The sequence below is a fragment of the Peromyscus leucopus genome, chromosome X (genome assembly GCF_004664715.2).
Source record: "Peromyscus leucopus breed LL Stock chromosome X, UCI_PerLeu_2.1, whole genome shotgun sequence".
NCBI lineage: Eukaryota > Metazoa > Chordata > Mammalia > Rodentia > Cricetidae > Peromyscus > Peromyscus leucopus.
In genome coordinates, this window is record NC_051083.1 from 12,527,325 (window position 1) to 12,551,755 (window position 24,431).

Consider the following 24,431-nt stretch of genomic DNA (forward strand, 5'->3'; position numbering starts at 1 on the left):
GCTACACAGGAGAGACGTAGCCAGGGAAACGTCAGCTATTGGGGCAGAGCCTAATGTGATGGGTGGAATTCTCTGCCAATAGAAGTCAACGATTTTAAGAGCAGGGCGGTCCTGCCCCGCCGGCCCACAATGACCGGTCACGAGATGAAGGGTAGGGCCAGCGGTAAGAGCAGGTGGCCCACCGGTTGCAGGTTCTCGAGAGCCCACCGTGAAGGTACCTCCCAGGTGTGCACCCTTTGCCCAGCCTCGGGTGACGATCTCCAGCCCGGGTGTATGTCTTCCCGATCTTGTGCCCCTCCTGCTGCGAATGACAGCTGTGGGAAGCGCTGGGCCAGCTTAGGTTTTGCTCCGCGGAATGCACAGACTTGAGCACCTGCGGGGAGGAAGCCTGGCGCCTGGGGGACCCCCTGCCCACCCAGTAGAGGTGCTGCTTAAACTATAGGACTCCCGCCTGAATTGTACATAAAGAATAATTCTTGCCGGGCGTTGGTGGCGCACGCCTTTAATCCCAGCACTCGGGAGGCAGAGCCAGGCGGATCTCTGTGAGTTCGAGGCCAGCCTGGGCTACCAAGTGAGCTCCAGGAAAGGCGCAAAGCTACACAGAGAAACCCTGTCTCAAAAAAAAAAAAAAAAAAAAAAAAAAAAAAAAAAAAAAGAATAATTCTTTAGTGTATCTGGACTTTTTTTTTTTTTTTTTGGTGTATCTGGAATATTTGTTTCATTTGTATCCATTGTCTGAAAGTATCCATTGTCTGAAAGTCAAATGTAACTGAGTATTCTGTTTCGATTTTTTGTTGTTTTTTCCCAGACAGGGTTTCTCTGTGTAGTCCTGACTGTCCTGGAACACTCTGTGTAGACTAGGCTTGCTGTATCTAACAACCCTCCCTCCAAACACTGCAATCTACAAGGAGTAATCCCACAGAATGCTAATTACTTCATCCATTCCTCCCTTGGTTTCTAATCTAAGCGAGGTGCTCTAGAAAGCTGTATGAGGGCTAACATACTAATTAGACTGGGATCATCCCTTCCCACACCTAGCAGGCTCTTACCTATAATGTAAGGCAAGAAGTGACATTGTCCAGCATCTGTGGTTAGAAGACAATGCCCCAGATGATGACCTTGAAAGATAAGTGTGATTTTAATAGTAAGTGGAGGAAGTGAAAAGATCCAGTTAAGGAAAAAGTGTAGCATATATGGAAGGGAGAATGCCTTCTCTGGTTGAACTTTTAGCTGTTTAGTTTGACAAAAGAGATAGGGTAGAGGGACAGAGCTCAAATTTTAGGTTAAAAATTTAGTTTCTTTTTTTCTTTTTCTTTCAGTTCTGGGGATGGAACCCCAGAGCTTTACACAATCTAGGCAAGTAAGATTTTGTTTTTTTTTTAGGATCTTGGCTGGTACACAGAACTGCAATTCATTCCATTCAAACGGGGGCCATTGAAGGCGGTCAGACATTTCAGTGCGCACATGGAAGGTAGGTGTGGTAGAGGGCCAGGCTCCCTGATTCTCACTTTGCAGACGGCTTTCTTCTTGGAACTGACTGAAGGAGAACAGAGAAAGCTGCAGCACTACTGGGAGTTTTCCAGGTACAACTTAGGCAACCTGAGAACCGGACTCAAAAGCACACTCCCCCAATCCTCAGAACGCCATTTCTAGAAAGCACCATATTTACCAAAGCCACTCTCAATTTATAACGCAGTCTGGATTTCCCACTCAACTTCAGGGAACTCTTAATTCTCAATTTTGTGTTTTTGTCCAATAGAGAACGTGCACAAATGTGATTTTAAAGGAATTTGAAGGGGGAGGTTGTTTTTCTATTGGGAATGTAAAATTATTATATTGGAATCAAAATGTCTAAAGCAGCTAATTTTGAAAACACAAACTGTGTCATGACTACCCTGAATATTTTTTAACCATTTAAAAATCATTTTTCAGCCAGGCAGTGGTGGCACACACCTTTGACCCCAGCACTCTGGAGGCAGGTGGATCTCCATGAGTTCAAGGCCAGCGTGGTCTACAGAGTGAGTTCCAGGACACCCTGTCTTGAAAAAAATAAGAGCCAGGGAGATGGCTGGTGAAGGTGCTAGCTGTGCAAGCCTGCAAACCTCCCCCGGAACCGATCTGGATGTGGTGGTGTGCATGCCAGTGCTCTTGTAAAAAACGGGAGGCACGACTGGGAGAATTATCTGCACGTTCCAGGGCCAGCTAGACTGCAGTACACTGCATGGCATCAGAAACAAGAGAGACCCTGCCCCAACAAGGTGGGAGGCTACAACCAACACCTGAAGGTCCTCTTCTACCCCCCCAACCACAAAATAAATAGACAAATAAAAGATAATTTAACATAAAGTCACTTCTGGGCATGCCAACTAAAGTTCCATTCTTTTTCTGACTCGGAGAAAAGGTTTGAGCAGGTGGCCCTGAAGGAATGTATCTAAATGAATCTTTTTCGTTTTGTTTTGTTTTGTTTTTTGAGACAGTGTTTCTCTGTGTAAAAGTCCTGAAGATCCTGGAACTCACTCTGTAGACCAGGCTGACCAGGCCATGAACTCACAGAGATCCACCTGCCTCTGCTTCTCCAGTGCTGGGATTAAAGCTGTGTGCCACCACTGCCTGGCTTTAAATGAGTCTTATTTAGGGATATAATCAGGTAAAATGGAACAGAGCTTCCACAATTTCAGCCTAAAGAAACATACAGCCTTTTCTACTCTTAAAAGAATTCTAGGACATTCTGATTTATTTTAATTTGAGAAACCACAAAAAATTCTATAAGCAGACTAGAATATAAAATAGTATGCATATGGTCCTATTTTATCTGTGTCCCCCAATGAAGTTTATCTGAGGATCAGAGGAAAAAGCCAACCACTATATTAGACATAGAAGTCAGGCAATGGTAGCACACATCTTTAAACCTATTACTTAGGAGGCAGGGATCTGTCTGGATCTCTGTGAGTTCAAGGCCACACTGGGAACAGAGCCAGGCTTGGTGGCACACACCTCACATTCCAACATTAGTTAACCATAAAGATCTGGAGGTCTGAACAGACAGACAGGAAGTGACAGAGCTGGGCAGGAAGAGGAAGTGATGTAGCTGGGCAGAAAGGGGAAATGAGTTAGCAGAACAGAAAGGCATATAGGCGTGGGTATACAGGAAGTAGGTCTCTTTGGAAGCAGAGGGTCGGTGAGGTGTGGTTGGTTTGTGGCTTGTGTTATTCCTCAGATCTCTCAGCTTTAAGCTCAATTCCTGGCTCCGTGGTTTTTATTAATAAGACCGTTTAGCAGTTCGTCTACATGTGTACATGTCAACTTCACTCTTTCATTCTCTGCCTTGAGAGAGAGCTTTTTTCCTAACTTGTAGGTCTTTTGCAGCCGAGGTATCAACGAGACGTTAGAATTCAGCAAGGTAAACACTGTACTAGCAAGCCTTCCCTTGGTGGCATAGACGGAGACGCTGCAACCTAGGGCACAGTACGTGTCTTCAAGGTCACATAATGGCTCAGCAGCATTTATGAACACAACACTGCTTCAAGCATCAGTGCTCTTTAGTAATCTTTAGTAAAGAACCGTCGGCGTGCATGGAAATATGTAGAGGTGGAAAGGTGGCAGGACAATATGTGCAGTGTTGAGCAAAGTAGTGTCTTACAAGACACCTTCCACCTTCTCAATAGCAACACTATGCTCAGTCAAGGCCAGAGAGCCTAGACTCCAGCTGCCCTCTGCCCTAAGGGGAGGCAGGAGACAAAGATGCCTTTCAACACTCTTGGGGGCTGGGGCTGGGGAGATGGCTTAGTGGTTAAGAGAACTTGCAGAGGACCAGAGATAGGACTGTTCCTAATACCCACATCATGCTCTGTGGTTTCTCATGCCCTATTTTAGCCTCTAGAGTCACCTCTCACATGCATGTGAATACTTGAGCACACATGAGTACCACACATATCAAGGCAGGCCTTTAAAAGTGATAATCCATGCCTGGTTCAGACCTCTGCCATGGATGGAGCTGCCCCTGCTACCATGGCTTCTCTGCCACAATGGACTGGGAGCTCTCAAAACCAGGAGCCCACATCAACGTGTACTCCCTTACAACGGTCGTTTGTTAAGTATTTGGTCACTGTTATGCAAAAGTGACTGATACACCCAGTCCAACCCACAGGGAAAACATGGCGCAGATTCTAAGACATGGGCTCTAAAACACCCGTCCAGCACTCCGTGAAAATGTCAAGACACCAAAAAATAAGGCAACTGAGTAACTGTTGAAGCCAACAAGAGCCTAAAGAGACACGATGAGTAAATGCACTGAGGTGTCCTGGCTGGGATCCTGTAGCAGATAAGGGCAGTTTGAATAAAGGAGGGACTTCGGTTAATGATAATGTATCCATACTGGATCATTAACTGTAACAAATGGGCAGATAATAGGAAAGGTGGGCTGAGGTATATAAGGAGTCTCGTCACTGTCTTGTCAGATTTTCTGTAAATGCCAAAATATTCTTTAACAAACATAGGAGACACTATAAAGTAAGTAAAAATATAAGCCTCCCCCTCAATGCATCTACCTTAATTGTTCAGTGTTAATAAAAACTCGGGAGTCAGAAATTGAGATCGAAAACCTGATAAAGCTAAGGAGAGGGACGATTGGCTGACCCTACTCTCCACGTTTTCCAGATCCAAAAGCCAGTGGAGTGGCAGTGCGAACAATTCTCCCACAACATTCCCCTTTTTATCTAAATAAAAAGAAAAGGTTTTAACTCTAACAAAGTAAAACCATATACACTAAGAACAATTATCAAGTAAGAAATACATTCACAATGTCCAGTCCATTAGTATTTGGCAAATTTAGAGAAAATCCTCCATTATCTATCCTATCTTGGTGAGTCCAAAGTTTACTTTCTATCATAATGAAGGAAACTGTAACTATAACTAATCTAATCTTCAACCCCGTCAGAGACCCGAGAAGGATATACTATTACCTGAGTAAACAGAAAGTATAGAACAAGATAGGACAGAGACATCTCACTGTCTGGACAGCCACCACAAGGTCCTCTGAAACACTGGGGCATCCATCTTTGGCCTATGGGCCTAGAATATCTGTCAGACTTTTGGTGAGGCAGGAATTTTGAAAGACTGTCCTACCTTGTCTTGGCAAAGTTCGGCAGTTGTCTTCTTTTGTGTCCTGCTTGTCCAAAGGATTATGAGATTAGTGGCATTAGAATAGTCCCTAATTTTGGTTTTTCTTCTGTCTCATACCAGGTGGCTCTTCTGATATGAGACAGAAATTTTTGATTTTCTTTTAACAAGCATGCTTGGGTTTAGAGAAGGAGAGAGCCATGCTCCAACTCCAAAGCCAGCTTTAATTTTTAATCTTTCCAAGCCCTTCTTTCTCTCTTCTAATCCCTCTCTATCTTCCTCAGTCCTCCAACATATCTACCACTAATTCCAGTCAGCCAATCGCAGACTCTGCCCTTTGATTCAACGTATAACTTTATTGGCACAGTGGAGTGGCAATGCGAACAATTCTCCTGAAACACCCCCCCCCAAAAAAAAGAGGGTGGGGAAGATAAGCTGTTTCCAGAGTACACAGAGCACATTTAGAACTCAGTTAGCAAAGCTGTTAGAAAAATGGGTAGCAGACTTGTAGAAGCCCTTCACAAAAGGGGAAATCCAAAGGCCACTTAAATGTGGTTATAGGCTGCTCAACCTTGGTATTAGTTAGGGAAAAGTGAGTTGGAAGCCCGAGATGCAACAAACACGTTACCAGATTGGCAAAATTAGCAGGTCTAACCATACCACGTGTAGACAAAGATTGTGAGTCAATTGAAAGCTATTTATCTAGAGACAGACTCTCACTATGTAATCCTGTAGCTCTGGAACTCATGATGTAAAACAGGCTGGCCTCCAACTCAGAGATTCATCTGCTTCTGCCTCTCAAATACTAGGCTAGCGTCATCACAACTGGCCTTCTTAGGTTCTTCCTAGCATGCTTCCACTGATATGTAATCAGGTTTTTAGGCAAGTATTTTACTCCACTGAGCCATCTCCCTGTCAATACTTTTATCTAACAACAGGAAAATTACGATGGCTCAAAGGCCATTTGATGCCTCTGAGATGCGTATGTGGTTGCTGACTCACCTAAGACAGGCCATGCATATAAGTCAGCACTTAAAGGTTTGCCAGAAACTCAATATCCATTTCCACACCCGCCCCCAATCTATTTTTCCTCTCATAGCTCAGGCTGGAAAGCTAAAAACTACACTACCCAGACTGCTTTTCACTGGAGGTTTCCAGATATGGTTTGGATTTCAGTGTTGGGATGCATTTGTTTTTTGTGATGTTTTGGAAAGCAAAAGCCAGAAGACAGAAGCCATGCTCCTGCTGCTGTGGTACTGGCTAGCAGGATGAGGTAAAGGTTCCAGACATCATTGTCAGGTCCCAAAGAAACCCGAGACAAGTCTCACTCAGGACCTGTGGCTCCTCCCAGCACTTCTCACCTGGCCTCCACCCTAAACCTCTCCAGCCCAGGGGCGGGGCTTCAGCTTCCCTTCCCCCAGCGTCTTTCCTATTATAAACCAGCCATCTTAGCCACGCCTCTCTTGGCTCGCTCTTGGCCTCTTGGTTTCCATGTGCTCTATTGGTCCTCTTGGCCTCTCCCTCTCCCTCCCTCTCTCTTCTCTTCCTCTCTCTCTCCCCATCTGTCTCCTCTCAAGGCCCAGTCTATTCTGCTGGCCATGTTCAGTCTGGACTCTTCCAGATGCCTCTGGCTGTACTCTTCCTCGTGTCTACAATAAAACCCTCTCCTCAACCATACCTAGGAGCGGTCATGTCCTCATTTTCATTCAACCACATTCCCAGCTTCATGGAAGCAAAATGGTGCCTTCCTGATCCCTGGATTCCAGCGGAAGCCCTGTGATTTTGAAACCAGAGACAGTTCCTTAATTTCCGCTCCTCCAGCCCTTGCAGTGATTTCTTCAGCTAACTTCAATTTTCAGCCTGCAATCTTACTGCTTGAAATGTTTTGTTTCCTGATTATACCCCAGCTAAGGCAGAGGGTAATCTCACACAAGTTTTCATGGATGTTTTATCTAATTGAGCCACTGGATATATTGATTCTCATAATTTTGGAATGGTTCCACACACACGCACACGCACGCACACCAAAAATACTAATCAATCCAACTATGATAGCAGAACATCCACTGTTTTTGAGGATAAGCGAGGAAGACCTGTAAGGGGCACAAGAGAACTTGCTGGGGTACTGGAAATTTTCTGTGTTTTCGTATGAATGGTGGTCACATGGGGGATACACATGGCAGACACAAGTTTCTCGCCTCAGATTTGAGTGTATTGTGACTGAGGCTGTATCTCAATGGAAAAGCACTGGCCTAACATACTTGAAGCTCTAGACTCCATCCCCAGCGCAATAAGAATAAAAGAAGATGCATGCATTTTACCACATGTAAATCACATCCATGAGGTTTTTAGTGCTGTGGATTAAATCCAGGGCCTTGCACAAATAACATGTACTCTAGCCTTGAACTACACCCCAGTCCTTAGCTCCCTACATTTTCTTTTAAAAATAAGGTGAGTGTTCTCAATTTTTTTACATATTGGATGAACGTATTTAAATTCACATGTGAATTAGAAAGTGAGTACACTCGTTTTACAATAGTGTGTGTTTGCAATGTCCTCTGAATCCTGGTTCTGATAACTCAGAGCAGAATCTTTGAAAAATAAGCTAAAATGTATGTTCTATCTGAAGAGGTAACAAAGAACAAACGACCGAGTGGGTGTTTCTATTAGTGTGTAAAATAGGAAGAGAGGAAATCAGGCTGATAGTCAAGTACCTTTGCTTTTTGTTCCTGTAACAAGATGCTTGAGGCTCAGTATGGAGAAAAGAGGTTTATATAGCATACAGTTTTAGAAGTTAGAAGTCCAGGATTGAGAAGCCCCATCAGTTCACCCGCTGGTGAAAGCTTTATAAAGATGGCCTCACAGGGGTGACAGAACATTCAAAAGAAGTCACATGGTGAGAAGGAAGACCAGAGATTCACAGGCCAGGCTGTTTGTTTGTTTTGTTGTTTCTGTTTTGTTTGATACAGGCTCTAATGTAGCCCAGGCTGGCGCCTCAACTCGATGTGTAGTGCAGGATGGTCTATTATCTTGCCTTCATCTCCTGAGTGCTGAGGTTACAGATGTGTGCCACAGTACCTAGCTATAAAACGCAGGGCCTCACCCATCCTAGGCAAACATGCTACCAGTGAGCTATATCCCTAGCTCAGGGGCCAGGCTTGTTCCTGCAGGAACTCACCAGATTCCCAAGAGGCACCCCTGTTACTTCGAGGAGCTCAGTACCTCTCCCCTAACGACATTGACTTCTCATGTCTCTTCCTCTTGACCAGTCTGATTTCCCTTCCTTCCAGGTCTTCTCCTGGAAGCATGTGGCTGTCTGCCGGCCTTCCTGCCATGGGCTGCTGATTAGCCCTGTGGAGACACTGCTGCCCCTGGCAGGGGCTCGTAGCTGTACTCTGCCCAGTCACCCTGCTCACAACTTCCTCCTTTCTCCCCAAGTTTTGCAGCAAACACCTTTCAGCTCCCATTTTTCCTCCTTTAATTAATTAACTAATTAAATATCGAGGCAAGGTCTCACTCTGTACTTGCTAGAACAGCCCAGGCTGGCCTTGAATTTGTAAGCGATCATCCTGTCTCAACTTCCTGATTGCCGAATGGCAGGAGCCTCCAGGGCAAATCTTCTTGTCTTGGGAGAACATATTCCTCGCTACAGCTAGCCGCTGTACACCTGCACTGTTGGCCAAAAGGGGAAAGCCTCTGCCGAGCATGTTCATCCTGTGGCCCATGAGCCCCCTGTGCCCCAGGACAGCTATGAATGCAACCCAACACAAAGTTGTAAACGCTCCTACAATGAGATTTGAGGGGGTGGCAATTTCTTTGACTGTAACTTGATTGTGTGCCTCTGGGGCATGAAATGTACAGATGGCAATCTCACCTCTCAATGTTAAAAGGCTGGACACACTTGAGGGACTCACTAAGGACTGTGAATTGTTCATTACCAATCCATTTGCAGCATCAGGAAACCTGTGGCCCCTCTGCCCATAACCTCTATGATCATGATAATGTATCGGGAAAAAAAAAACTCTCTGATCTCCGCACACCCTCCCTCACCCTCTCAGGAAGGCCACACCAGGAACCCTGCACCTCCGCTTGTGGAGATACCTTACACTAGCTACTCTTGGACATTAGGGAGGGGGAAGGGGAAGTGTGGAGCTTGTCACGTGTTGTCCTCGTTCACATTCCCTCTGCACAGACCTCGGGTTGCAGTGAGAACTAGGGGAGGTGCCAGGAGAGGGGACCCGACCGGGAGGGTGTGTGTGTGTGTGTGTGTGTGTGTGTGTGTGTGTGTGTGTGTGTGCTTTCGTCATATGCATGCAAGTCTTCACAGGGGCCAGAAAAGGGGCCCGATCCCCTAGAGTGGAAGCTATTTCTGAGCAGCTTGACCTGAGTGCTGGGAACTGAACTCTGTTCTGCATGAGCAGTATGTGTTCGTTAATATATTTATTGCGAGCAATCAACCAATATTCACACATTAACTAAAGTCCATACTTTATTTAAACAATTTCTGCCCTTGCCTAATGCTAACTGGACTCCAACTGGCAGACTTTGATGATGCTGTGTCTTGCTTTTTGTTTGTTTGTTTTTGAGACAGGGTCTTGGCCCCAGACCAACTGTAGTATTTTTTTTTAAATAAGATTATTTTTATTTTTGTGTATGTCTGTATTCCATGTATGTTAAAAGCCAGTTAACAGCTATCATGAGCCACCCTACCTGGGTTCTGGGTACTGAGCTGGGGTCCTCTGGAAGATCAGCAAATGCTCTTAACTGCTGAGCTCTCTCTCCAGCCTCCAACTCGAGTTTTGATTCATGCCTTTCCCTGTTCTGCTTCTGAACTTGCCTCTGCTAGGACAAGGATGCTCTCAGTCTGACAACTATCTCCCCCCAACTTCTTGTCCACAGGCAAATAGCAGCAGCAGGTAAATCTCAACCCTAGAAGCCTCAGTGACCTGGAGTGACATTTGAGCTAGAGTTATTCCAGTAACCCCACAGCCAACACATTCTTCTCGAATGTACTTCATATTAAATCTACACACATCAAATTTGACCAGACTGAAATGGCCCACATATGCTCCACTTAGTCAGACAGAATGTGGTTGTTCACCGTCAGATGTTAATAAAAAGGGGGCTCTGCACAGGCAGGATCCACTGGTATCTAGCCGTGTGTTTTGTAGACCTTACAAGATACAGATGTGGCGCATCCAACTGTCTGTGTGACCTTGGACAAATTGCCCTTCAGTACTCAGTTTTCTCATCTATAAAACAGAGCAGAGGAGGGTATGGATTCCATAGGTTGCACAAGGGTTGAATGAGGTAGTATGGGTAAAATGCTTAAACTAGTACTTACCCTCTGAGTATTTGTTCTTAGTGACAGTGGGGATCACCGTCATGACGGCACACAAGGGGATCTTTTTAAAAAAGTCTTATTTGTTTATTTACTGTGTGTGTGTGTGTGTGTGTGTGTGTGTGTGTGTGCACACCAATGCCACATACAATCAGAGGACCAGTTTTTGAGTCACTTCTCTCCTTCCATCTTGGATTTGTTATTTCTTTTTCTTTTCTTTTCTTTTCTTTCTTTCTTTCTTTCTTTCTTTCTTTCTTTCTTTCTTTTTTCTTTTCTTTTCTTTCTTTCTTTCTTTCTTTCTTTTTTTTTTTTCAAGACAGTGTTTCTCTATTTAGTCCTGGCTGTCCTGGAACTCACTTTGTAGATCAGGGTGGCATTGAACTTAGAGATCTGCCTGCCTCTGCCTCTGAGTACGGGACTTTGTTATTTCTACTGCTTGTCTGGACATTCAAGCTTCCAGCTGATTGTTTTGTCTCTGCCTCCCAGGGCCAGGACTGCAGATGTGATGAGCCACCACATCTGGCTTGTTTGCTTGGACTCTGGGAATGGAACTCAGATAGTCAGAATTGCATGTCTCACTAACCCATGGAGCTGGAAGTACATCAAGGGAAAAAAGGTGGGAAGGGGTTATTTTCATCTTCTTTTAAACCTATGGGGGTCTCTCATGAGAGCCTGCGAGTTGGGATATGTCAGTGTGGCTGGCTTTCACTTATACTGTTATGTTTTTTTAAAATGGTGCTGAGGGGTCACGCTCAGGGTCTCACACATACTAGGGAAGTACTCTACCACTGATCTATATCCCAGCTAAGATATCTGCTGGGGAAAAATAATCTACCACGGGGATGTTGCACACAGATGGGTAGATAATGGTTCATAATATATGGAATTTATTATTTTCCTTTAACATTTTCATAACGTATATAGTCTAATACAGCACTATAAATTAATAATATTTTACTCAACAATATAGTTATAAACATTTCATGGCATTCTTCTGAGACTTCATTTAAGTAAGGACTAAGCCTTTGTTTTCCTCTTTTTTGTAGTGCTGGGCGTAGAACTTAGGGACTCATGCATCCTAGAGAAGTTCTCCGCCACTGAGCTATATTTCCAGCCAGCATGGCTATTTCTGGAAAATACAAATAATAGGTCTGTAAATATCCCACTACATTCTTCTGCAATATCATTAACATAGCAGTTTGGGAAATTCACTTTGCCACTAAGAGGAGGATTCACACAGAATAGTTAAGAAGATAATCATTTTAATAGCTAATTAATACTTAACACAATTTTTTTTTGTTTTTCCAGACAGGATTTCTCTGTGTTGTTTTGGTGCCAGTTCTGGATCTCGCTCTGTAGACCAGACTGGCCTCGAACTCACAGAAATCCGCCTGGCTCTGCCTCCCGAGTGCTGGGATTAAAGGAGTGCGCTACCACAGCCCGGCCACAAATACTCTTCTACCCAACAACATAATTGGTAAAAATTCTTATACAACATCACTTAAGTGCTATTTTTTCCTTTCCTGTTTTATGCTTCTCTATTTTTCTCTCTCTTCTTTTTCAATACTGGGTATGGAACCCAAGGCCTTATGCACGTTAAGTAGGTACTCTACCAATGAACTACCTCCAGACCTTAAAAGCGTTTATTTTAAAATTCTGTATGACCAAAGTACTACCTACTTATAAAAACCGTGGTGGTTGCGGGCTGGAGAGGTGGCTCAGCAGTTAAGAGCACCAACTGCTCTTCCAGAGGACCTGAGTTCAATTCCCAGCACCCACATGGTGGCTTACAACCATCTATAACGAGATCTGGTGCCCTCTTCTGGCCCATAAGCATATGTGCAGATAAAAACGTGGTGGTCTCTATAGAAGTAACATTAAGATACGTATCTGTCTAGACTTCCACCTATACTTGTTCAACCATATATATTCTACTTTTAGTAAATTTAAACCATATTATGTAATTCTATTTATTTTATTTTTCTTTATTATTTTATTTTATTTTACTTTTCAGTCATTATACCACAATAAGTAGAGATATATCTTATTTTTCCACTGTTATAACAAATTTTTAGATTTCTTATTTTGCATATGTGAGTGTCTTGCTTATATGTGTGTGTGTGCCTGGTGCCCAAGGAGGTCAGAAGGGGGTGTTGGAGCCCTTGGAACTGGAGTTGCAGATGGTTGTGGGCCCCCAAGTGGGTGCTGGGAACTGAACCCAGGTTCTCTGCAAGAGCAACAAGTGCTCTTAACCACTGAACTATCTTTCCAATTCCTTGCATCTTACTCTTTTGTAAATAATTACATAGGATTCCATTGTCTGGGTTACGGTTCCTGTACTTTGCTACTTTCAAGCTAACCAGTTTTAACAGAGCCAAATGATCATACAGTAAAAGTACACACGCATGCATGCATGCATGAATGCACATTCCTCACAGCCTAGCTGGAAATGATAAAAAGCAGGCAGGTAACAGAAAATCCTTCTGCAGAGCTTCTCCAGCTGGAACTGGAGGTTAGGCCTTGTTTCGTGAGTTTCACCTTTTTTCCAGTGACAGCATGAATCTTCCACTGGGGAGGAAGCGTGTCTGAATCACTGCTTTCCTTGGAGTACCTGGGTTTCCATCCTTCAGGCATTTGGACACCACACTGGGATGCAGATGTGGACAAAAGCTGTCTCCCGTCTGCCTGTTGTTCTCTTCCTAGCTAAGTCGCAGTGGAGTGGGGCCCTTCTTTTTGCCTTGGCTCACTCCTTTCCTCCTTGCTACCCACAGTTCCAGTAACCCCTGTGGCTGCATAGCACCCTGGGTAAGTGTTGGCTTCTGGCTTCTTTGCCTTTTCAGCCAGCTGAAAGAGCCAACTTTTTATCGATGTCCTTGAGCTCCCAGGCAGCACCAGATCCTGTCAACAACCAGGGGCTTCCCATCCACTTCCGACTGCTCAGAGTGCCTGTGCTTCTTCTCTTCCTTCTTTGCAAGTCTGGCCCTCATTCCCACTCCTGTGCCCGCATCTGTGTCTCTTCCTGGGAGGCTCTGGTTCCGGGTATCTCTCTGGCTCCTTGTACTGAGGGATCTTGGTGGTGGAAGGTACATATTTCTGTTTTCAAGAATGTCCACATTGGCTTTTGGTGATTTCTCCTCTCCCAGTTTCTTTTTCTCTTTCTTTATTTTATTTTGTTTATTTTGTTTCTTTGTTTGTTTTATTTTGGTTTTCTGAGACAGGGTTTCTCTGTGTAGCTTTGCACCTTTCCTGGAACTCACTCTGTAGACCAGGCTGGCCTCAAACTTACAGAGATCAGCCTGCCTCTGCCTCCCACGTGCTGGGATTAAAGGTGTGCGCCACCACCACCCAGCATTCTCTTTTTCTTTCTTAATTAGGTCTCTGTCTTAGGTATGACAGGACCTGTATGAACCATGGTGATATTTTATTTGTGCTGAAATGTGGTGATATTGTATTTGTACTTTAATAAATAAAGCTCGCCTGGAGACCAGAGAAAATAGCAAGCCATTTTAAGTAAACAAAGAAGTTGGGCAATGGTAGCACATGCCCTTAATCCTATCACTTGGCAGGCAGGATCTCTGTGTGTTCAAGGCCACACTGAAAACAGAGCCAGGTGTGGTGGCACACGCCTTAAATTCCAATACTAGTTAACCTTGGAGGTCTGGAGGTCTGTAAAGACAGACAGAAAGTGATAGAGTTGGGCAGGAAGAGGAAGTGATGTAGCTGGACAGAGAGAGCAAATCAGATGGCAGAAGAGCAAGGCGTATAGCTGTGGGTAGACAGGAAGTAACTCGCATTTGGACGCTGCAGAGCTGGTGAGGTAAGGATGGCTGGTGGCTTTCCCTATTTCCCTGATCTCTCTAAGGCTCTCACCCCTATATTTGGCTCTATGTTTTTCATTTAATAAGCATTTAGAAATTTGTCTACAATGAGCTTGCCGCTGACAATGTCATTTTGAGTCAGTGTGGTATGGACCTTCACGCTCAGATACTCACTCTTGCTGTGGATAATATTGATGAGGCTATCAGTGTTAGCATCCTCATTAAGGTTTATCACATAGACCACGCAGCCAGGAAGGAACAGGTCATTCAATTTGATGTTTTTTAGCAGTTACTCTTCGAGGAAAAGTCATGAAACACGACAGAATCCACTAACAAGAGTTTTATACAGACAAGAAGAAAAGGATAGATGTGATCAGGCCTACTGAAAGGACATGTGTGGGAGAAGGGGCAGGGGAGACATGGGGCTTGCCTTCTTAAGGGCCATCCTGCACATGCGTACACAGGCCCATACAGCTACTCCATGCATGCGCATAGATCACGTGGTACGCTGTGATTATGTGACCACACAGTGCATGGGTTACGGAGGACTTATGACCCGGAAATGGCTAGGCAGAAATGACTCAGTGTCCCTCAGGGGCATGCCTGACCATTGGGGCATGGCTGGAATTCCTATCACAGTTCACATGTTTTATTCTTGGAAAGTACTTGGTAAATGTTGCAGCCTAGACATGTTTTAAATTTATTCTTATTTTCAGAAATCTCATCTTTCTGGGTTTCCATCCTTTTCATTAGCTTCTCTATCTCGTTCTTTTATAGCAGTTTCTTCTCAGGCTTTTTGAACGACAGCAAAATCCACCTTTGGGTGTATTCAATGTTGCCATCCAATTTGGACTTGGGCTAATTGGTTTCTTTGCTCTGTAAGAAATTCTTTTGGCTTTGGCAGCCCCATCGATAGCTCCAAATAGCTTGACTTCCCGGCCATTCTTGCTCAGGCTCTTGCTCTCTCTCTCTCTCTCTCTCTCTCTCTCTCTCTCTCTCTCTCTGTCCCTTGGCCTGGTCATGACACTTCCTGCTTCTCAGCATCTCTTTTCCTCGCTCAAGTTTTTGTTGAGAAAGCTCGACGTAATGACTTTTCTTTTTCCTCTTTTGCTCGGCTGGCTCTTCCTTTTCAGTGTGCCCCCTTGACGCCTCAGGCTGAGGAGACTTAGACGGTAGCGACTGAGTCTTCAGAAGTTTCCTGAAGGTTTCGTTCATGAGTTTCGGCTGTTGGAAGGAATAAGGAACAACTGCCTTGCTGCTGGGTAGGATGAAGGTGTGTGTGTGGGGAATGACTTAGAAGTTCATTTAGATGTTTCCCTGGTGGCCCTTCTGATACCCCAAGGACAGGAGTGCTACAGCAGTGAATAGCAACCATCTTCTCCTGGTGAACTCAGCCCTTCAGACGCTCCGGGACTCTCAAAAAAGCTTTACGGGTCTTGAACCTCAGGAACTTTCTGCCCTCGGGGACTTCCAGTCCCTCAGAAGCTTCACGACCCAGAAGCTTCCGCCCCCCAGAGGCTTGGCGCCCCGCAGAAGCTTCTGGGCCTTGGGAAGTTTTGTCTTGGGAGCTCCGGTGGTGCTGTGCGTCCCCAGCTTTCTCCCGCAACGTTCTGACGGCCCTAGAAGGGTCGCCATGTAAGCACAGGCAACACGGTGTATGTTATTTAGTTTGGGCCATCCTCTCAGGCCTTGGGGTACAGCTCAGTGGCAGAGTGACTGCCTAAACAGGACGGGGATCCAACCTCAGAACCACTGGGAACATACAGCATTAAAAATAAATAAAAACAAAACAAAAAATCCCCGCACCTTTTCGGCCCAGTTTGTTACCCTTCACAGAAACTTATCCACCATTAGTTACCTAGTTTCAGAAGGGAGATGTATAAAGGGATATATAGATATAGATACAGGTGTGTGTGTGTGTCTGTCTGTCTGTCTGTCTGTCAGAGAAGACCGTGGGACACGCAATAACCCCTTCCCCCATTTCCTGCTTTTCTGACTACTTCTTACTCCATCTGCTAGTGGGAAGGCTCAGGGGGTAAAAGCGCTTGCCGTGCAACTCCGACGATCTGAGTTCTATCCCAGGAACCCAAGTTTAAAAAGCCAGATATGGGGGCTCCGATCTGTAATTCCAGCCCAGGCCAGAGAAGTTAGCCTGTGGTGAGAACAGTATCCTTTGAAAACTTCCAGAGTGTCTTTGTGTGCTTCCATTGTTCTTTATTTCTCTCTTGAGAATTTCTTTAGGGTTTGGTAAAGTTCCTTTAGCTAATTACATGCTGTTTTTCTTGATTGAGATCCCAAATGTCCTCTGTCACTATATCGTTTACTGAGATCCCAGATGTCCCCCTTATTATCCTGAGATAGGTTCTCACACTGAACCTGGAACTGGCTGGGTTTGGGCGAGGCTGGCCGGCCAGCAAGCTCCAGGGGTCTTCTTGTCACTGTACCCCAGCACGGGAGTTGCTAGTGCAGGCCCCTCCATCCGGCTTCTACATGGTTGCTGAGCATCCAAACCCGGTCCTCTTCAAGCTTCTGCAGCAAGCCATCTCCCCAGCCTCTCCTAATACCACAGTTTTTCTCCCAACCACAATTAGCTGCTTGGACAAGAATCTTAGTTTAATCTGCACCGTGCCTACTGGAAATTAGCACTTCTTAGGCTGGGAGTGTACCTTGGTGGTAGAGTGCTTTCCTAGCTATACATTGACCTGGGCTCTATCTTCAACACCAACTTAAAAGGCTCAAAGTGTCCATTGTACAACACTGTAGCCACTGTCTCAATAATAACACTGTAGCCACTGCCCCAGTTATAACACTGTAGCCACTGCCCCAGTTATAACACTGTAGCCACTGCCCCAGTTATAACACTGTAGCCACTGCCCCAAGTATAACAGTGTAGCCACTGCTCTAATTATAACACTGTAGCCACTGCCCCAGATATAACACTGTAGCCACTGCCCTAATTATAACACTGTAGCCACTGCCCTAGATATAACACTGTAGCCACTGCTCTAATTATAACACTGTAGCCACTGCCCCAGTTATAACACTGTAGCCACTGCCCCAATAATAATACTGTAGCCATTGCCCCCCTTAGACATCTGAAGCCACTGCCTCAATTATCAGTTTTAACACTGAATCCATCACTCCACTTAAAACTTGTTAGCCTCTGCCTCAGAGTCCTCCGAGTCCAGGAAGATTTTGTATAGCTGTAGGTGAACCTGCTTGTGTATATATGTGTGGATGGATTGGGTCAGGTAAGGGTAAGGGACAGGGTAAGGAATAAGTAGGCACTACCTACCTCACACTAATGGTGGCTGTAAGGGTGGTTCATGTATGCCAGACAGAAATGGCTGTAGTTGGTTCATAATATAATGCTGTCGGGTCCTGCCCAACTATCGAACAGTCTTAAATGGAAGAGTGAGGATTAAGAAATAATAGATTTGAAAAATAGAGATGCAGATGGTAAAAAAAAAAAAAAGGTAGAGACACAGAATAGCATCAGGAGGGCTCTGGATCAATACCACAATCGCCCTGAGTATTATTCACAGCCTTTTTATATATCTGCAAGAGGAGAGGCAAAAGACCTCCCTCTCTCAAGGTGGAGGTACAAAGTACAAACAAGTGTAAACACCTCTAGTAGTCAAGACATCTGGTAACCACACCTTTGGCCAAAACATCTTGTGATACAGCCTTGCTGGGCTTAGACTCTTTGACCTTGAGTCAAGATGGAAGAAGGCCTCACTGTGGAGTCTCTGTGGGCCCCCACATAATGCCTAATGATTTGGTTTTTTCCTCAAACCTATTTCCACAGACATTTAAAATGCTTTTTAACATATTGCATTTATTTACATGAAATGCTGCAGCATCATCTATTTAAAAAAATCTGCATAAATTTTTAATAACGGCAAATATTTTTGCTTCTTACAATAGTTTGCCTAAACCTATAATTGAACCCAGTCTTGGCTGATGCTAGAGCTCATGTCTTTCCCGGTACCTGTCGAACAAAGTTTCTGGAAGATTGAATCTGGAAATGGAAGTGCCAGGAGTTAGTAATAGATGGTGCTGTTTTCCCAGTTCTTGTTTGGAGCACTATTTCCAGATCTGATTTGCTTTTAACCTCTCTGGGTCAGTTTTAAAATGATTTGCCATCTTTGTTACAGGTATGGTTTTCCCCAAACAAATACAGAAGAAATCCTATCATTACAAATTAATTTTTAAACCTGGGAAGGTCTGAAGCTCAAATTGTCAGTACAGGGAACTAAATATAATCTCTCACTCTGAGAAATATATCCGATGTCCTGCTTAATAATTCAGGGCATCTAGTACAATCTGGAAGGATGTCAGACCTACATTTCCTGTTCATGGGGAAATTTGCTCTCTTTACTGCATTCTACGTTGATCTGCCACTGAAGAAGAAAACCAGCAATAATCCCCAAGAAATGGCAAGCTCATCTTAATGGCAAAGGCTAGGAATGGCATTATTCTAATTTACCAGAGATAGGTCCACTGAATAGAAAGGAGTGTCTTTAAATCCAATCTTCAGAGGCAAGAGATTTGATGTGGATTTTTTTCTTTTCTTTTTATTTTCTTTTTGTCTCCATTGCATGTTTTATAGTCTGTGTTTCTAAGATTTAGCAATATGGCTAATTTATTTTGGAGTGCCTGATACTTATATTACTAATCAAGCAGTGTATATAATGCCATTTTAATACTTAAATCTTTAAGCCAGAGGGCATTTAATTGAAGCAATAACTCACCTCCCTGTACCATATATTGGATACACAGTTCAGTGTAACTTAACTTCTTTTTTTTTCTGTGCTGAGAATCCAACTCAGGGCCTGGCATAATCTAGGCAAATGTTCTCCCAGTGAGCCATATCCAAGTCCAAAATGGAACGTAATTTTTTTCTAAAGGAATCCTTCTATGAGTTTCCTTCCTGCAGATCCCATTTCATATACCCAGCACACCCCTTCCTCCATGCCTCCAGACAACTGAAAGTGAATTCTGTCTTTTCTGCTCCTTCAGAATACTTTATCTTTATCCTTAAATTTCTTTATACAGGGTCTCACTGTGTAACTCAGGACGGTTTCAAACTTTCTGTGTTCTTGGGCTGGGGAAATGGCTCAGTTGGTAGATTGTTTGCCACCCAAGTGTAGTGACCTCAGTTGGATCCCCAGGACCCAGTGAAAAAGCCAGATGGGGTGGTGTGTCCTTGTAATTCCCTCAGCGGGTAGACAAATGCAGGTGGGTCACTGGGGCTTACTAGCCAGCCAGCCAAGTTGAATTGATGAGCTCCAAGCCAATGAGATACCCTATCTCAAAAAGTAAAGTAGATGGCACCTGAGCAATGCCATCTGAGGTTGACCTCTGGCCTCCACATTGCATGTGAATACGCGCGCACACACACACACACACACACACACACACACATACACCCTCCATTCTTCTGCCTTGGCCTCCTGAATGGTGGGATTTGGGATGTGCATCACTGCTTTATTATTCTTTACCTTAGACAGAATACTTCCTCTGTTTGGAACTTTGGTTGATCTCTGAGCAAGCGCTTATTCAAAGTTGTCTGGGTTCTGTTTGTAAGTTTACACAGCAAAGCATCATTGGTAGTTGAATTGCACATCCCCTGAAAGTTGCTGATAAAGACTTCCAGCTAAACAACTTAGTGACTGTACCCCTGGTATTCATGGGAGTTTGGTTTCAGGACCTTCCTGAATAGCCAAATATCCTTGGGTGCTCAAGCCCCTTATATAAAGTGGTGTACTGTCTGTATAGAACCTACACACACCCTCTAGTAAACTTGAAATCTCTAAAATAATATAAATGCTAAGTAGCCGAACCGTGTTGTTTAGGGAAAAGAAGCCAACAAAAAGAATTGGTACATGTTCAGTAAAGACTTTTTCCCCTGGAATAGTTTAGACCTGGAGTTGGTTAAATCTTTATACTTGGAGCCTCTGGCTACAGAGGACAGGTCAACTGTCCATTCACACTTCAGAATGTTCTGCAGCTGTAGTAAAAACAGGAAGGTTTTTGGATTGATTGTTAAGATATACTACTGAATGAAAAAATCAAAGAAAAGGCCAGGCAGTGGTGGCGCACGTCTTTAATCCCAGCACTCGGGAGGCAGAGGTAGGTGGATCTCTCTGAGTTTGAGGCCAGTCTGGTCTAAAGAGCAAGTTCCAGAACAGCCAGGGCTACACAAAGAAACCCTGTCTCAAAAAAACGCCCCCCCCCCAAAAAAAAAATCAAAGAAAAGAACTCTGTGCCACTATTTATATACAAAGGAGGAGATGGATGATAGATAGATAGCTAAAGATGCACATTTGCTTGTACAGATATAAAACATCTCTGAAGAAAGCATGAGTAACTGATAAAATTGCTTCCTGTGGTGGTTTGAAAGAAAATGGCCCCCAAAGGGAGTGGCACTATTAGGAGGTGTGGCTTTGTTGGAGCAAGTGTGGCCTTGTTGGAGGAAGTGTGTCACTGTAGAGGCAGGCTTTGAGGTCTCATACAGGCACAAGCCACACCTAGTGTCTCAGTTCACATCTTGTTGCCTGCACAAGATGTAGAAGTCTCAGCTACCTCTCCAGCGCCATGTCTGCCCACATGCCACATGATAATGGACTGACCCTCTGAACTGTAAGCCACCCAATTAAATGTTTTCCTTCTAAGAGTTGCCACAGTCATGGTGTCTCTTCACAGCAATAGAAACCCTAGCTAAGACACTTACTTTGGAGGGGGAGGAGCAGGATGGCTGAGGAGAAGAGTGGGAGGGACACTCTCCATTCACTTTCCCTGCACCAGGATTGGGATATACAACTCAGCGTTGCCAACTAAACAGCCTCAAGAATTCTCTTCAGAACCTTAGGCACCTCTACCCAAGTATGGTCTCAATCTTGACTTCCACCATGAAAAAGAATTTCAGGATGGGTTAGAGAGCAGCACAGTTAGAAAATGTATTGATAGGGGTTGGGGATTTAGCTCAGTGGTAGAGTGCTTGCCTAGCAAGCGCAAGGCCATGGGTTCGGTCCTCAGCTCCGAATTAAAAAAAAAAGAAAGAAAGAAAGAAAATGTATTGAGAAACAAACAATAAAGGCAAGACCCACTTGAAGATCACTGAGTGAGGCAGCGTATATGCCTCAGTGGTGGCTAGGTAAGTAATTGGTTATTGGTGAAATTATTAAGGCCACTCCATGTAGTTAAAAGGGAGGTTTATTAGTGGCGTAACTTACTAGTGAAGGAATAGGTAGGTTACAGGGTCTGGGGAAGTTGTAGCATAGTCCAGCGGTGTTCTCTGGAGCACTCTGCTCGGTCTACCTCTAGCTTCCAGGGTCCAGGAAACAAGAAAGTGTGGTGCATCCAGATCTTGGGTCTTCAGGGCCCTCTCTTATAGGCGTGACAGTTACTGAAGCCTCAGTGGGGGTTGGAACTTCCAGACCAAAGCTGGAATGGCTACCCACTACAATTGGTGGCTTTGAAGTTACTTCATCAACTAAGTGTAGACCATAGCCAGGATCTGCGCTCGAAAGGGAGACCTTTGAAGTGCACTACGCAGGCTTGCAGGTGGAGAAGGGGGTGCCTGCCTTGAGAAGGCCATTGATCAAAGGGACCCTTAGTTATCCCTAGGTCGTGAGGAGGTTGGAATCAAGGCACGCTTCATTAGCCAGCTTAACAGTGTCATTTAGAATGTTTCCCAGCGAGGGGAGTGCACTTCTTATGCAGTTCGTCTGGTCAACGATGTCAAAGTGCCTGGGTACCATCTAGAAAGAAACAAATCTGAACTGTACAGGAAGCCCTTCCCTTCATCAAGTCCCCTCCCTCTATTTCCTAACTCTCTCCCCTGCCTCAGGACCTCAGGATCCTCCAGGGATTGGTTTCACACTCACACTCTCTCACCTCTGAAGATACCAGAAGATACCTCTGGGCTTTTCCCATCCCTTTGTATAAAAGGGTGGAGCGTTTGCATTGGATCTATGTGCATCCTTCTGGCATCTTTAAGCCATCTTAAGTTACTTGTAGTGTGCAATGTGACATAAATGCTCTGTAAATGGTTGTTATATTGTTGTTTAGGAAATAATGACAAGAAAAATGTCTGGAGATGTTCAATAAAGACACAATTTGGAATGTACTTTTCTGTCTATGACAGGTTGGATCCACAGATGCTGCGCCCGTAGATATGGAGAATCAACTATATACCCTTTGCTTTCATAATTTTTTAAGATTTATTTGATTTTACATGTTTGTTTGTACCTAAGTGTATATATGTGTGCATCACATGGGTGAAGGTGCCTGTGGAGCCCAGGGGAGTCACTGGAGTTCAGGTGTGCCACCCAATGTTTATGAGAGCCAAACCTAGACCTCTGCAGGAGCAGCAAGTGCTCCTGTCCACTGAGCCATCTCCCCAGCCCCTCTTATCTTGAAATTTGAACCGTGCAGATACAGTCCTTCACATGAATAAACAAAATTAAAAATTAAATAACTGTGCTGATATCTTATCTGTGCGTTAATAAATAAAGCTTGCCTGGAGATCAGGGGGAAAAGGCCAGCAGCTATTTTAAGTAAACAAAGTCAGGCAGCACACGCCCTTAACCCCTTAGCAGGCAGGATCTCTGTGTGTTCAAAGCCACGCTAGGGAACAGAGCCAAGCATGGTGACACACTCCTTTAATCCCAGTACCAACCATAGAGACTTGGAGGTCTGTACAGACAGACAGTGACAGAGCTGTGTCAGAAGAGGAAGTGAGGTAGCTGGGCTAAGAGCCAATGAGAGGGCAGAAAAACAAGGCATATAAGCCTGGGTAGACAGAAGTCACGCTCTTTGGGAGCTGTGGAGTTGGTGAGGTGAGGTTGGCTGGTGGCTTTCCCTATTTCCCTGATCTCTCTAAGGCTTTCATCCACATTTCTGGCTCCGTGTTTTTGATTTAATAAGACCACTTAGAAATGCATCTACAAATAACCAGAACAGGAAGGGCAAACACCACCTGCCTAAGAGGAACGTGGTAGCTGCTTTTCCTGATGCAACAAAATATCCAACAAAAGCCACCCAAGGAAGGAAGAGTTGGTTTGGCTCACAGTTTAAGAGTATGGTACATCAGAGAGGGAGGCATGGCGGCAGGAGCAGAGCTGTGCAGCCCAGGCGTGGCTCGGGCCCTCTCTGGGCCTCGGAGATGGAGCTGCCCCAAGCTGAGCCTCCCCCCGCCAGCTGCTCAGGTGCGACCTGGGACTGAAATATGACCAGCCTAAGGCGACACACCTCACAGGCCTCTCCACCTCTGCTCACACTGCAGCCATCCATGGTCAGGAAGCACACAGAGAAGACAGCTTCTCATTTCACTTTCCCATTTTCCATTTCATTTGGTCTGGGGTCTCAGCCCAAATGGTGCATCCCACGTTCGCGGTGGAGTGGGTCTTCCTGACTCAGTTAACCTATTCTAGAAACTCCCTGGCAGACATACCCAAAAGGTGTGATTCTGGATCCTGTCCGGGTGACAGTCGAGGTTAACTGTCACAAGGTTGCAGGTCACCGTGGGGAAGGCCTCGATCTTCCTGTCTTACCTATAGAAATTTTAAGAGTGGCCGTTGCTGGAGAAGGGTTATGACAGGGCCTTTCTGGAGGCCTGCTTGGAATGCCTCTCCCAGGAACTCTCGGTGCTCAGTGGCTGCTCCAGGGCAAGTGGGTGGGGAAGTCAGAGACCCCTGGGATTTCAGGGGCCAGAGCCTTAGGCTTCATGCTTGCAAAATCTTCTTCCTCTGGCGGCTTGAGAAGGTCCTGGGGTCAGTTGCCGTAGAAAGGACATGGGAACCCTTGGGAATGTCACCAGGTAGGAATAAGCTGAACTAGGCTCAACATGGTGGCATAGACTGTTGCCAAGAGAGCCAGGTTCTTCTGTGATGGGACTTGGCTTGCATTTCCCATCCCCACTTCCCTTTTTATCCCCAGAGCATTTTCCGTTACTACGAAAAGACTGACTGACTGACTGACTGACTGACTGACTGACTGGTAGAGCCGTTGTTGTAGACTGCGGCTAACGGTCCCTAATGAGACTTCTAGGTCTCTGGTACCCCGCGCAGTCCCTCCCACGATAACTCTAACCCGGGCAGTGACACCATGTCAATTCAGCTTGTGACCTAGGGGGCAGAATCAATCGC

The 24,431-nt window shown here is 44.9% G+C and overlaps 1 long non-coding RNA gene across 1 annotated transcript; it reads left to right on the top strand.

The window, feature by feature from the left end:
* Window positions 1-95: 95 nt before the first annotated feature.
* LOC119086633 lies at window positions 96-22,759 on the top strand. The gene is made up of 3 exons (XR_005089968.1): window positions 96-225; window positions 1,384-1,471; window positions 22,430-22,759. It is a non-coding gene; the product is annotated as an uncharacterized LOC119086633 (long non-coding RNA).
* The last annotated feature ends 1,672 nt before the right edge of the window (window positions 22,760-24,431 follow it).